Below are 15,898 nucleotides of genomic sequence, written 5' to 3'. Positions count from 1 at the left end.
TTTCACGTCCTTATGTCCTTTCTCACTTCAATATCCCTCCTCGCTTTTCCATATGGCCAAACAGAGAGTGTCAGCTGAGGCCAAGGCTGGGTGTGTTAAGCCTCTGAGACAACAGCACTCTCGCCTCTCCCTGCTGTGAGAAAAGGCGCTATCAGTGCGTCTAAAGATAGATGCCTGTGCCGTGAGTGACGGGAAAGAGATAGGCTTTGTTGCTGTTGCGTTCTGATAAAGCCCCGCCCTTGGATCCCTCTTCTTGGAAAGCTACAAGAGTGCCAAAGGAGATGATGGGCTGTACGGCTGAGCCTGTTGAACTGCGGTGGGTATTTTTGATGCTGAGAGAGGGTCAACAAGAGTACCAAGCCAACAAGGACCCGGGGAGCCCTGTAGGCAAGAGTTGTGACTGGTACGATTTAATATTTGCATCCTGCTTTCCTAACAACAACGCTGAGCTGAGAGCAATTCACAATAATAACTGTGGCATTAAAAATGAGTTAATGTTACAATCACTATAATCCTATCAAGAGCACAGTGGCGTATAGATAAGACTAAAACCAAATTCATCAAGCAGTTAATACAATTCAATATACAGTGGTACCTTGCTTTACGAACTTAATCCGTTCCTGAAGTCCGTTCTTAAACCAAATCCATTCTTAAACCAAGGCGCACTTTCCCTAATGAGGCCTTCGGCCGCAGGTGCCCTTCCACCGTTCAGATTCTGTTCGTAGACCGAGGTTAAGTTCGCAAACCGGGACACTACTTCTGGTTTTGCAGAGTTCGTAAACCGAATAGTTTGTTAACAGGGCTGTTCGTAAACTGAGGTACCACTGTAAACTCATACAGTTGTACCTTGGTTATTGAACGGCTTAGCTGCTGAACAAATTGACTCCCAAACGCCACAAACCTGGAAGTAAGTGTTCCAGTTTGCAAATGTTTTTCAGAAGCTGAACATCCAAGACGTGGCTTCCGGCTTGAGTGCAGCCAATCGAAAGCCAAGCTTTGGTTTTTGAACATTTTTGGGAGTCGAACGGACTCCTGGAACGGATTAAGTTCGAGAACCAAGGTACCACTGTAGTGAGTTCAAGAGGAATTTCTTTGAGGGGGAGAAGGAAACACTACAAGTAAAATCCTGAAATTGAGCTTCATGGTTTGCAGACACTGAAGCTTTGGTGAGCTTTAGCATTTGCAAGGGAGCCTTTTTTGTTGCAGAGGGTTCTCAGGAGTGTTCTAGAGCAGACACACCATCAGGGCAGGATTTTGGGAGCAGAAATCTAGCAGAAATAGCAGGTGGTCCCTGCCCTCCAGTGCGGCTGGACTGGCGCACCAGATTTTGAAATCATTTTTTTTTAAATAAAATATTTATTAAAGTTTAGACATTGCAAAAAAAACAGAAGAGAAACAAGAGAAAAATATAAGCAATAAACAGTTACAAAACCTGAAAGACAAAAAATAAATACAGTAGTACAAAACATCAACAATACAAAAAAAAAGAAAAAAGGGGGGGAAAAGAACCCGAAAAAGAACAAACAGACATACAAAAGAACCACATGTTTCCATATCCTTATCTTTCATTTGCTTATTTCCTCGACTTCCTCACACCTCCTTTTTTGTATTCTAGTTCAATTAAATATTCCAGCAAGTCCTTTCCCTCTTTCACAAATTTAGTTCCATAATTTAACTTAACGCAATTTTAAATTTAAATTTACCTCTTTACCCAGTATCAATCTATTCATACTTGATTCTTTATAATATTTCTACTAAAGTCATATAACTTCTTTCCAGCATCTTTCTAACATTCATTAATTTTAGAATATTTCTGTAAATAAGCTTTAAATTTTTTCCAATCTTCTTCCACCGACTCTTCTCCCTGGTCTCGGATTCTACCAGTCATTTCCGCCAATTCCATGTAATCCATCAGCTTCATTTGCCATTCCAGATTTTGAAATCAGAGGGACAATGCACAATGATCACCTAAGGAGGATTAGGTGGAAATAAGATTAGTAGAAGTGCTATTTTTCTCAAAAAAGAAGTGCCAGAACTCACCATGAACGCCTCCCTTGTTCTCTTAGAATGGCAATGGTGCCCACCTGAGAGGGGATGGAAGTGATTGCCAGAGATTTCCGACTGAACCCCTCGCCCCTCCATCTAAAGTCTAAGGTTGCGTATGCATTATTCTTTATGCCATCTCCAAGACCTTACTTGGAAAATAAATACAACCCAGGTGGTTAAGAAAGCCCAACAGAGACTCCATCTCATCAGAGTATTGCGAAAGAACGATGTCAATCAACATTTGATGATCTCCTTCTACCAGTCCACAATAGAAAGTGTCCTTTCCTACTGCATCACGGTGTGGGACGCTGGTTTGACATCAACTGATAGGAAGTGCCTACAGAGGGTGGTGAATACAGCACAAGATATTATGGGCTGTCCCGTGAATCTGCTGGATGAAATAGCGGAAGAACGTTGCCTCAGGAGAGTGAGGAAAATTCTCAGGGATGATTCACACCCTGGCCGGCACTTTCTTGATCTCCTGCCCTCGGGCAGAAGATATAGAAGCAGGATTAGTCGCACCAACAGGGTAAAGAACAGCTTCTATCCATGGGCTGTTAGGCTGCTGAATTAAAAGATAACTACAGGGCAACTGACTTTCGGGTTTGGTGGGTGTGCGTCAGCAAACGAGGGGAATTAAGACTAAGAGGGCTGAGTGGGGAGTGCTCGTGTCATCTCACTGTATACAAGTTTGTACAAGAGACAATAAAGTATTTCAATTTCAATTTTACATTCCTGCCGTTGCTGCTTAAGAAGGGAAGAAGAGCCTGCAGGATCAGGCCAATGCCCCATCTAATCCAGGAAACCCACAAGCAGGTCCTGAGCACAAGGACCTTCTCCCCTCCTGTGGTTTCAAGCAACTGGTGTTTGGAAGGCATTACTTGGTGTGTAGCCAAATCGGTGGCCATCAACTAATTTCAATCTGTGTTGATGAAGGATAATACAGGTGAAACTCGAAAAATTAGAATATCGTGGAAAAGTTCCTTTATTTCAGTAATTCAACTTAGAAGGTGAAACTAATATATGAGATAGACTCATGACATGCAAAGCGAGTTATGTCAAGCCTTTATTTGTTATAATTGTGATATTATGGCGTACAGCTGATGAAACCCCCAAATTAACAATCCCAGAAAATTAGAATATTGTGAAAAGGTGCAGTAGCTGTTCAATCCATAACACCTGCAATGGGTTCCTAAGCCTTTAAATGGTCTCTCAGTCTGGTTCAGTAGGAAGCACAATCATGGGGAAGGCTGCTGACCTGACCGTTGTGCAGAAAGCCATCATTGAGAACCTCCATAAGGAGGGAAAGCCTCAAAAGGTAATTGCAGAAGAAGTTGGATGTTCCCAAAGTGCTGTATCGAAGCACATTAATGGAAAGTTATGCGGAAGGGGAAAGTGTGGAAGAAAAAGGTGCACAAGCACCAGGGATGGCCACAGCCTGGAGAGGATTGTCAGGAAAGGACCATTCAAACGTGTTGGGGACTTTCACAAGGAGTGGACTGAGGCAGAAGTTAGTGCATCAAAAGCCACCACTACAGGCCCATCTAATCCAACATGCTGTCCTCATAGCGGCCGGCCAGAAGTTTGTGGGAGGTCCACAAGCAGAACCAGAGCTGAGAAACGTTCTCCCCACCTGCAGTTCCCAGTAATGGGTATTGAGAGGCGTGCTGAGACCACAGCCATGCGGATGTAGCCTGATGAAACGCTCATCACCAAACATCATATTATTCACCAGCAAATCCCCAATGCAAGAGCGTTAAGTCTACACCCCATCCATCCATCCAGCCCCGGGCTTTGCCTGCTGAGAAACGATCACATGACGTCAACTTGTGGGTACGCTTTTGGGTCCAGAGATATTTTTGCTGATGGGCTGTTCCAGCTGCTGCTTCATTACTCATTCTCCCCGCAGGCTTCCCCTTCTTCGCCAGGGGCCATTGTCTTGTGTTTGTGACATCACAGCTGGTTGCCGTGGGAACCCCTGATGATGTCACAGAGGGAGAATTAGCACCTATTAATGTGAACGAGCCCAGGGAAGGCATGAATAATGGGAGAGAGACCCAGCTTGGACACAAATTGCTAGGGAACGTTGTTGGACAGGAAAGCGGCTTGAAAGGTAAATGGGGATTTTTATATTGAAATATTATGTTTTCATTACGCTTGGACGGTGAACAAAAGCTCATATTTGAGTAATAAAATTATAAATGCCAGAGTGAGAACAGCTGTAGGATCGTGAAGAGGTTTTTTTCCATGCAGGGCAAGCCAGAAGTTATGATTATCATTTCTTTTAATGTGTATGACAGAGAGAGAAAGAGAGAGAGAGACCTTCAGCAGAGCAGGGAGTCTCTATTGCTCAGCACTGGGAAGGCTTCTAAAAAGGCCAGGCTGAGAGATTAAGAACTGCCACAACTGATTAGGGCTATCACCTTGGAAGCTCAACAGGTTGCTAGGGAAAGGTCCGTAGCTCAGGCGCAGAACGTCTGCCTTGAATGAAGATGGTTCCAGGTTCAATCCCAGCAATCTCCAGGTAGGGTTGGGAATGTCTCCCTTCTGAAATTTGGGGGAAGTTGCTGACAGCCAGTGTCTTGGCTCCCACCCAAACCACAAGAATAAGGAAGAGATCTTTACTGAGGCAGAGAAAATTTACAGGCTCAGCAACAGGTGAGGAGTCGCAGCAGCCACTACGCTCAGGGTAGGTGGCAGGAAAGATGAGGCTAGAAACGGCTGTCTCCATTTAAGGCAGTGGTTCTCAACCTGTGGGTCCCCAGATGTTGTTGGACTACAACTCCCATCATCCCTGAGCTCTGGCCTTGCTAGCTAGGGGTGATGGGAGTTGTAGTTCAACAACATCTGGGGACCCACAGGTTGAGAAAGGCTGATTTAAGGAGCCTGAGATCAGGGCAAAGTCTGATTCAGAACGGCACGGAAGCGACACAGATGTCCCAACGAGTTGGGATGCCTACCTTCCAAGCTTGTAAAGATGTGGCAAGGCCAGCTCACTCCAGAGACTCTTGTGCCTTGTGAGATTTTAGAGCATGCAGGTGCTTGCTGTGTGCAACAGCTATGCCTCTTGCCTTTTGTACAGTAGCCACGGAACTGTCAGAATCATAGAATCATAGAATAGCAGAGTTGGAAAGTTCACCTAGTTCCATAGCTGTCAAGTGTCCCTTATTTGGCGGGACGGTCCCTTATCCCAGTGCCATGTCCCGCTGCTGTCCCTTATTGATGAGGCTTCATTTGGCTGCTGGCTGGGCTTTCTGCCTTTGGCTCAGAGGGGCTCAGAAGTTGAACATACCTGTGCCCGGAAAATCCCTTATTTTGGCTGCTGATCCCTTATTTTTGAGGCTGCTGGTCCCTTATTTTCAAATCTGTAAGTTGACAGCTATGTCTAGTTCCACCCCCTGCAATGTAAGAATCACAGCTCGACAATCCCTGGCAGATGAACATCCAACTTCTGCTTCAAAACCTCCATCATCATCATCATCATCATTTTTAATTTGTATACCGTCTTTCTATCTTACAATACTCAAGGTGGTTCACAAGCTGAAGAAACAAAAAATGTACATCTTATAAAAATCTACAGTCCTACCTCGTGTTACAGACGCTTCAGGCTGCATTTTTTTGGGTTGCGAACCGCCGAAACCCAGAAGTACCGGAGCGTGTTATTTCCGGGTTTCGGCGGTCGCACATGCGCAGAAGCGCTAAATCACGCTTTGCACATGCGCAGAAGCACCGAATTGCAATCTGCGCGTGTGCAGATGCGCCGCTGCAGATTGCGAACGTGCATTCCGCACGGATCACGTTTGCAACCCGAGCGTCCACTGTACTGCAATACAAAAATGTGATAATAAAACAAAACTTTAAAATAAGCAACCTACATCAAAAATTAACATTCAACAATCATTAGAATAGTATAAAATAATAATATCAACATCTAAAAGTTAAAGAGAAATCCACTCAGCAGTTCCAATAAATAATTTCTAAACTATAATCAGCAAAACAACGGCAAGCCACAGTACATAAAATAATACAATACAAATTGAGAAGCAGAGACTAGAGGTGGAAGAAGGCCTTGCCTGACGATGTCTCTCCCCTCACAGTTCTTCACAAGACCAGCTCCCTTATGAGGACTCCTAGGGCCGGAGGGTGGGGCAAGGCAGGAGGAAGGAGGCCTTGCCTGATGAAGTCTCTCCCCTCCCCTCCATGACCTAAGAAAGTCCATTCCACTCTTGACCAACTTACCATTAGAAAGTTCTTCCTGATGTTTCATGGGAATCTCCTTTCTTGCAATTAGGTTCTATCATCTTGAGCGAGTGGAAGACACACATTTGCAATCTTAGTGAGACTGGGATCTTCACAACTAGATGCTCTTAAGCAAAAAATGGGTTCATAAGACGAAACCAGCTGCTGGATCAAACCAAAGCCTGTGATGTTGAGCATCTTGTTCTCATTATTGGCCAACCAGATGCCCCAATGGGAAACGCACATGCAGGACATGAGCACAACAGCTTAGGGTCCTTGTATTTATGGGATCACCTCTCCTGGTATGCCCCACAGAGGACCTTAAGGTCCATGAATAACCATAGTTTAGAGGTCCTGGGCCCTAAGAAAGTCAGACTATCCTCCACCAGGGCCAGGGCCTTTTCAGTGATGGCTCCGACCTGGTGGAATGCTCTGTCCCATGAGACCAGGGCCCTGCAGGATTTAACCTCTTCCGTCGGGCCTGTAAGAGAGAGCTATTCCCCCTGGCCTTTAATTTGAATTCAGCCTGATCTTTTATTTCTCTTCTCTTCCCTCCCCCTCCCCTTTTATGAAGATCGCCCGCTCTGAGACCCCACAGCTAATTCTCCCCTGGCCTCCTCGCTGGCCCAAGTAGGACCAATTCAGCCAGCTAGCCCTGGGGATTATCTAATTGATTTTTTATTTTTGAATTTTATTGTTATTCATGTTTTTATACTGTATTTTATACTGCTTTTATAATTAAGTGTTTTAAATTTGTTGTTAGCTGCCCTGAGCCCAGTTTTTGAACTGGGAAGGGCGGGGTATAAATTAAAACATTTATTTATTTATTTATTTATTTATTTTATTTTATTTACAGCGCTCTCCCCACTTGTGATTTCCAGCAACTGGTATTCAGAAGCATAGTGTCTCCAACAGTGAAGGTAAAGGTAAAGGTAAAGGGACCCCTGACCATTAGGTCCAGCCGCAGACGACTCTGGGGTTGCGGCGCTCATCTCACTTTATTGGCCGAGGGAGCTGGCGAACAGCTTCCAGGTCATGCGGCCAGCATGACTAAGCCGTTTCTGGCGAACCAGAGCAGCGCACGGAAACGCCGTTTACCTTCCCGCCGGAGCGGTACCTATTTATCTACTTGCACTTTGACGTGTTTTCAAACTGCTAGGTTGGCAGGAGCAGGAACTGAGGAATGGGAGCTCACCCCATCGCGGGGATTCGAACTGCCAACCTTCTGATCAGCAAGCCCTAGGCTCTGTGGTTTAACCCACAGCGCCACCCACGTCCCAACAGTGGAGGTAGAACATAGCTATTGTAGGACTATTGACTGCTATGGGCCATCACAACTACTCAATGAAACTTCAAGTGAAATCTCAGCTCCATGAGAATTCGCTTATTGAATCAGACCGAAATTTCACCTGGTTCAGAATCAAGCTTCTCCTTCAGGAAACCCATGAGCCACCATGAAGAATTTCTTTCTCTGTTTTTGGCACTACTTCCATGGAATACATTCAAGGCTGAGTTCCTGAGAGTCCTTGGCCTCTCTGACATTTTTTCCACCTTCGAAGGCACGGGAATGCCATTGTGATGATGTCGCACCAAGTCCACATGGAGAGGTGAGCTCACTGAGGTGACTCAACGGCTACGAATTTTGCAACAGGAACCTTGCGAGGAAAGGGCTCTCGGAGGTCAGGAGCCAGCAGGAGTTTATGGTGGGTTGGAAGCCACCCTGATTCTTGGCTCATGCGCAAAGCCGGTGGCCATCTGGGGCAGTGGAAAGTGGCCTGCAGTGCATAGGCAGAGGTGATGAGAAGAGCAAGAGTCTTGAAGGTGGGAGCAACAAATTCTTAAGGAGGTCTAAACAATGGGGTGGCTGTTCTCTGAGTCCACCCGCAACATGCTTTGCATCCAGTGCCGGATTTACATATAAGCTCATGGGTGGTGCTGTGGGTTAAACCACAGAGCCTAGGACTTGACGATCAGAAGATTGGTGGTTCGAATCCCCGCGACAGGGTGAGCTCCCGTTGCTCAGTCCCTGCTCCTGCCAACCTAGCAATTCGAAAGCATGTCAAAATGCACGTAGATAAATAGGTACTGCTCCGGCGGGAAGGTAAACGGCATTTCCATGCACTGCTCTGGTTCGCCAGTAGCGGCTTAGTCATGCTGGCCACATGACCCGGAAGCTGTTCGCCAGCTCCCTCGGCCAATAAAGTGAGATGAGCGCCGCAACCCCAGAGTCGTCTGCGGCTGGACCTAATGGTCAGGGGTCCCTTTACCTTTACCTTTAAACAAGCTATAGCTTAGGGCCCCACTCTCTTTGGAGCCCCCGCCCCCCAAAAAAACCTGGATGTACATTTCCAAAATATAATATAAAAAACAAATAAAATAAAACCTACATACAGCAACAGTGTTTTGTGTTGTGTAGGCTCCTATGGTGTAAGTCATGGGCCCCGCCTGCTAGCCTGCTCCCTAAAATATCACTATATATATTTCTATATATAGGGTGCCTATATTCTGCATGTGCAAATGGCTTCAGATACCTATTAGGTCCATAAATTTCCATATAGCATATATTCAACACAAAAAACAGTGACAATTTGTTGTTGACAAAGGACAGCTGGCCATATAAAGGGCCCCAGTACCTTCAGTAGCTTAGGGCAGGCATAGTCAAACTCGGCCCTCTAGATGTTTTGGTACTACAATTCCCATCACCCCTGACCACTGGTCCTATTAGTTAGGGATGATGGGAGTTGTAGTCCCTAAACATCTGGAGGGCCGAGTTTGGCTATGCCTGGCTTAGGGCCTCATCAAACCTAAATCTGGCCTTGTTTGCATCCTGCCCACAGAACAAAAAAATGTAAATGAGATGGGAGAGTGAGAGAGCACCACATTGAATCTTTGATTTGCTTTGGAGCCGAGGTTTTAGACCTCGGAAGGTGGTGGATGATTGGAGGTTTTTAAGCAGAGGTTGGGTCTCCACCTGAAAGGATTTCTTCAGTTGCGATTCCTGCATTACAGGGGTTTGGACTAGACCAGGCACCCTCAAACTCGGCCCTCCAGCTGTTTTGGAACTACAACTCCCATCATCCCTAGCTAACAGGACCAGTGGTCAGGGATGATGGGAATTGTGGTCCCAAAACACCTGGAGGGACAAGTTTGGGGGTGCCTGGACGAGACGTCACTTGGGATCCCTTCCAACTCTTCATTTCTGTGATTCAAGGCTATGTTTAATTTTTTCTAATCAGTTCAGTGGTTTTGAATTGATTCAATTGATTCTGGAGATAAAACGCTTGGCTGGTGGGTAGGTAGGAATGGGCATGAAGTTCATCCAGACAACAACCAGACAAGGTGGCTCCTCTCAGCGGCCTATGCAAGTCCCTCTGCTTCCCTCCAGTCTGGTTCCTAGAAAGTTTTTCTGGCTCTTTGACCCTGGGACTCTTGAGTCAACTAGACTCAGGAATGAACTTCAAGGGCTTGTTAAACCCAACCACAGACCAAGGTGAGCTTGATCCAGACCCTGTCCTTTCCCGAGGCTTGGATTTTGTTCAGTGCTAGCAGGTTCATAATTCCCTAGGCAGAAGTCTGAAAGGTGTTCCAGGACATATTCTGAGAGAGGAGATCCTAGCTTCTTTTGGGGGCGGAAAGAAAAAGGAGATGGGGTAGCAACATTTGCAGGCCCTTTAGAGCATGGGTAGGCAAACTAAGGCCCGGGGACCCGATCTGGCCCAATCGCCTTCTAAATCCAGCCCGTGGATGATCTGGGAATCAGCATGTTTTTACATGAGTAGAAAAAGGGGGGAAAGAATGAAAAACAACACCAAAAAAAGAATAGGGGGAAAGGAAAAAAGGAAAAAAGAAATTGACTTCCGACTAACTCTGTGTGGATCTTTATTCCTCATATCACTGGTTGTCTGTAATTATTAAATTTTTGGAGAATTATTCATACATGGCTTATCTTAGAATAAAAATATCACAGGTAAATAAAATAATTCTCCCCCTCCTAATTTAATCCCTGCAATCCCTAATTTAATCCCTTAGTCTGAGAGGCAGTGACCGTCCCAAAATCACTCAGTGAGATGATGATGATGATTTGAATTTATATACCACCCTATACCCAGAGGCCTCAGGGCGGTTCACATAAAAAGATCACAATATACAAAATAAAAATTATTATTATTATTCTTTCTTCATCATTTCAGCTTCATGGCTGAGCGGGGATTTGAACCCTGGTTTCCCAGGTCAGCGTTTCCGTGCGCTGCTCTGGTTTGCCAGAAGCGGCTTCATCATGCTGGCCACATGACCCGGAAGCTGTACGCCAGCTTCCTCGGCCAATAGAGCGAGATGAGCGCCGCAACCCCAGAGTCGGTCAGGGGTCCTTTTACCTTTTACCTTCCCAGGTTGCAGTCGAGCATGCTAGCTGCTACATCACACAGGCTCTCTGAGTGGATCAGAGGGAACGATGTTAATAAACCCATGCCAAAGTTATGTCGCTTGCCATAGCCTGAGAAGTCTTGGGCAGCCGTGCTGATGAACACACAGAGGATGAGGCTAGCAAGCCCTGGGGTGTGTATAAGGTAGGAGCTCAGCTCAAACCTTCTGACGCCCTCAGAGTCTGGGCGAAAATCAGGCATAGCTTCCAAGACTAATAGTTACAAGTTGCTCACAGACCGTTTGCTGGGCCGGCTCACTCCATTGGCTGCCGACCACACTGTACATTTTATACAGCTGTGCTCCCGAGGGTCACCAAAGGCTAACAGGTGGTGATGGATGGCGTCTGCCAGATTGCGCATAACCCCTCCGAGGTGAACTCAGCATCCTTTCGGGAGGGGATCTCTGCCACCCTGAGAGTTTAATATCGACGCAAACGGCACTCGAGGGAGACGCATGTTTATGTGCTCTGTCCAAACACCGTGTGAATCTGGGACGCCACCAAGAAGCCCCGGGAGCTGTTCTCCCTGGGTGAATTTCACGCCAAGGAAGCCTTGCATGAAGGCTTTGAGTGGGATTTCAATTGCGCATAAAGGTTTCTGCACAACGAAGCTACAGATTCAGCTCTCGGCCTCAGCTACTGCCATGCTCTCTTTGGAAAATAGCAAGACTTGCCTCAAAGGGTGTCTTGGTGTGCATCCCAGAGGTTTTAAGCTTGTCTGACAAGGCGCCACCCCAGTGATTCGACCACCATATTAGTACCTACAAGGAGCATGGGCCTTTTAGTTGTAGGTCAAGAGCTCATGAATGCCTGTCCTTGAGCTACTCCAGGGCCAGATTTAGGTTTGATGAGGCCCTAAGCTACTGAAGGAAATGGGGCCCTTTATATGTCCAGCTGTCCTTTGTCAACAACAAATTGTCGTTGCTTTTTGTGTTGAATATATGCTATACGGTAATTTATGGACCTCATAGGTATCCCAAGCCATTTGCACATAACAAAATATGTATTTTATCAAAGTATTTGTTGAACTGAAATAAAATTAAGAAGTATATTAATAATTATTGATATACTTTTATTAAGCTCGAACTTAAAATGATTTTTTTATTCATAACGAACTTAATGCAAACACATTGGCATTTGGCAATAGCAAAAGTTCCTTTAGAAATATAAGTTACAAAGACTCATAATCTAGTCTCTAGGAACTTGCTATAATATGAAATAATAATAGATGTAAATATATGATGCAAACTACTAATAACTACAAACAGCAGAATGTAGGCACCCTATATATAGAAATGAGCAAACCAGTGATATTTTAGGGAGCAGGCTAGCAGGTGGGACCCATGACTTACATCACAGGAGCCTACACAACACACAAACACTGTTGCTGTATGCAGGTTTTGTTTTATTTGTTTTGTATCTTATATTTTGTAAATGTACATCCGGGGTTTTTTCCCCTTAATTTCTTTTAGAGGGGCCAAGATAGTGGGGCCCTAAGCTATAGCTTGCTTAGCTTATACATAAATCTGGCCCTGAGCTATTCAGTTGCTCCCTCTGTTTTTTTTTTAAAAAATGATATTTATTAAAATTTCAAAAGAAAAAGATTACATTAATAAGAAAAATAACAATAAAGAAAGAAAAATACAAAGTACAAGAAAGAAAAAACAGTTAAAAACAATTCCATCTTTTCATCACTTCTCTTACGTTTACTTGTTTCCCGGACCCCCTCATACCTCCCTCTTTTGTATTCCAATTCAATTTGTTAATACAGCAATTCCTTTCCCTCCTTTTTAATCCTGATCTTTAATCTTGATATATTATAACATTAAATTTTTACGTATTAAAAACCAATTTTTCCATATTCTTTTATACCAGTACAGCTAGAAACCACTTAACTTCAATCCAACATCATTCTAACATTCATTAATTTTGCAATATTTCTGTAAATAGTCTTTAAATTTCTTCCAATCTTTTTCCACCGACTCTTCTCCCTGGTCTCGGATTCTGCCAGTCATTTCCGCCAATTCCATGTAGTCCATCAATTTCATCTGCCATTCCTCCAGTGTGGGTAAGTCTTGTGTCTTCCAATGCTTTGCAATAAGTATTCTTGCTGCTGTTGTAGCATACATAAAGAAAGTTCTGTCCTTCTTTAACACCGATTGGCCGACTATGCCCAGGAGGAAGGCCTCTGGTTTCTTCAAGAAGGTATATTTAAATACCTTTTTTAGTTCATTATAAATCATCTCCCAGAAAGCCTTAATCCTTGGGCATGTCCACCAGAGGTGAAAGAATGTACCTTCAGTTTCTTTACATTTCCAACATTTATTATCGGGCACATGGTAGATTTTTGCAAGCTTGACTGGGGTCATGTACCATTTTCATAATATTTTCTCTTAAGGCATTACATGCCGTAAACTTCATACCTGTGGTCCACAACTGTTCCCAATCAGCCATCATTATGTTTCAGTTGCTCCCTCTGCCCCTAATATCATCTCATATCTTAATGATGTCAAAATAAAAAAAATCCTTCCAGTAGCACCTTTAAGACCAACTAAGTTAGTTCTTGGTATGAGCTTTCGTGTGCAAGCACACTTCTTCAGATACACTGAAACAGAAGTTGCCAGATCCTTCTATATAGTGAGAAGGTGGGGAGGGGTATTACTCAGAAGGGTGGTGGGATTGGCAGATAGCCAATTCCCATAGCCAATCTCCCATTCCCACCACCCTTCTGAGTAATACCCCTCCCCACCTTCTCACTATATAGAAGGATCTGGCAACTTCTGTTTCAGTGTATCTGAAGAAGTGTGCTTGCACACGAAAGCTCATACCAAGAACTAACTTAGTTGGTCTTAAAGGTGCTACTGGAAGGATTTTTTTTATTTTGACTATGGCAGACCAACACGGCTACCTATCTGTAACTTAATGATGTCGTTCCACAAATAAGTGAGAAATTATTTCAGAAGATCGTTTCTGTGGGTTCTCTTACACACAAGCTAACATAAAAAAATGGCGCAACACAGTATTTCCAAACTTTCTTCTCACTGTCCTCAAACTTTGTTTTAAACTGTCGCTCCTGCCCCTCAGTGCCACCCACTGCTTACTTTATTCAAACCTCTGCTTTACTCAAATTTCTGTTGTTTAAAACCACCATTTCCCTCTGTGTCTCTCCATCCCTGCTTTACTCAAACATCTGCTGTTTAAAACATCTACTTTTTCCCTCTCAGTGTTTCTCCCTTCTCAGTCTACTCAAACACCTCCCATTCCTTGGCTGCCTCATGTGAGAGAGACAAAGGATGCAGAGCTCTCAGATATTCCCTTGTGTGAAGGTACTTCGCTCAAACCTCTGTGTTGTTTAAAACTGCCATTTTCCTCTCAGTTCAATCACTGCTTTGGTCAAACTTCTGCCATGGTTTTTCGTTCTTTTTTTCAGTTGACAGATTTGTGGCCGCACCGAAACCACGTTCCACTAAAGATGATGAAGGAAATGCAATTAAAAACCCCACAATCCAGAATAAAGTGCAGGTATCTGCTTTTGCCGCCAGAACTGTTGGTAGCCATCTTTGAATTGAAATTTCAATTCTTCGTTTGTTGCTAATTCTATCAAAATGGGTTCACCCAATTCCAGGAAAAACTCTCCTCTCCAGCACAACCACCGGATCCAGGGGAGACATTGCCTTTTTAAAAAAGTGCTTTATTAAGGTTAAAAAAAAGGTAACAAACATAAGAATTAATAAAGAAAAATAAATGAAACTGTTATATCATATCTCTCTACATTCTTCTTAAATTTCTAACAACTTCCAGTCACCTCATTTGTGTATTTACCATTTAATCTGTCTAGCGCACCATTAATCTTCATTTACCTTTTATTAATTTCGATATGTGTTATTATGTCTCATCGTTGTTCATCCTAACACAGAAGTCACTCAAGTCTTGCCACTGACGTCATATTGCCGCAATATTCAATAAGGTATTTTTTTTTACATATCCCGTTTCCTAATAAATTCTTGGTCTGTATTACCTCTCAATTTATCTGTCATTGTTGCCAACGTGGCATGCTCTAACGACTTAGTTTGCCACTCCAGCTTCTCCTTTCTAATTAGTGGTAATTAGTATTCTTCCAGCCACTGTAGCATACAAAAATATTTCTCTCACATTTTTTTGGTCTATCTGGGCCGAGTATCCCCTGGAGAAAAGCCTCCGATTTTTTTTCTAGAAGGATACCTTAAACATTATTTTAAGTTCATTGTAAATACAGTGGTACCTCAGGTTACATACACTTCAGGTTACATATGCTTCTGGTTACAGACTCCGCTAACCCAGAAATAGTACCTCAGGTTAAGAACTTTGCTTCAGGATGAGAACAGAAATCACGCAGCGGCAGTTCGGCAGCAGCAGAAGGCCCCATTAGCTAAAGTGGTGTTTCAGGTTAAGAACAGTTTCAGGTTAAGAACGGACCTCCAGAACGAATTAAGTACGTAACCAGAGGTACCACTGTAACATTCCAAATCCCTTAATTTTGTGACACGTCCGCCACATGTGCTGCATTCAAACTTCCGCTTTGTCAGTGTCCTGCTACAGCACCTGATACTTGTAACGTGATTATGAATAAGATAATAAGTAAAAATAATGACTCTCAGATTACAGAGGACATGCAGTGTGAAGAAACGCAATGTAACCAAGGAAGACTTTAGGGGGTAGTATGTTCTTTAAATATTTGGACATGAATATATACTGTTACTGTATAAGTTGTTTATTTTTAGAAAATTAATAAAATATCATATATATATATATATATATATATATATATATATATATATATATCACATTTGCTCCCCTTCCCTGCCCTGACTTTATGCAATCCCGGATAGTGATACCGTACTACAGATGTTCCACTGGGGGCCACGCAATGACAGCCTTCCATTTTTATGTCTATAGAAAGATATATAACAGCAAGCATGCAAAACAGTTATGGTCGTCTCCCCAGGTAGCCAGCTTAAAACAAATGCTTTTAATATATCTTTTAAATCCACTGGTGACTCTGGAGATCTTACGTAAACAGAAGAAGTGGAAAGTTTGAAAACCTACTTGGCCTTGTTGGAGCAAGGCAGGGTTTACTTAGTTTTTATGTGTTTGAAAACTCTCCTGCTATTCCTCCGGGGTTGGGGGGTTGGGACAGAAGTGGCAACAAAGGGG

General features: G+C 43.7%; 1 long non-coding RNA gene across 2 annotated transcripts in view; it reads left to right on the top strand.

Moving 5' to 3' along the window:
* LOC308459172 overlaps nucleotides 1-14,466 on the top strand; it is a 142,176-nt gene extending 127,710 nt beyond the window's left edge. The window contains exons 2-3 of one of the 2 annotated variants that reach the window (XR_013977846.1): nucleotides 3,185-4,159; nucleotides 14,136-14,466. This is a non-coding gene — a long non-coding RNA (uncharacterized lncRNA). Of the gene's footprint in view, nucleotides 1-2,839; nucleotides 4,160-14,135 lie in introns of those variants that run through there. The other variant, XR_013977847.1, reaches the window with a different exon arrangement.
* Nucleotides 14,467-15,898: the final 1,432 nt, after the last annotated feature.

The sequence above is a fragment of the Podarcis pityusensis genome, assembly GCF_964106645.2.
Source record: "Podarcis pityusensis genome assembly, chromosome: 12".
NCBI lineage: Eukaryota > Metazoa > Chordata > Lepidosauria > Squamata > Lacertidae > Podarcis > Podarcis pityusensis.
This window is presented reverse-complemented; position numbering and strand designations above follow the sequence as displayed.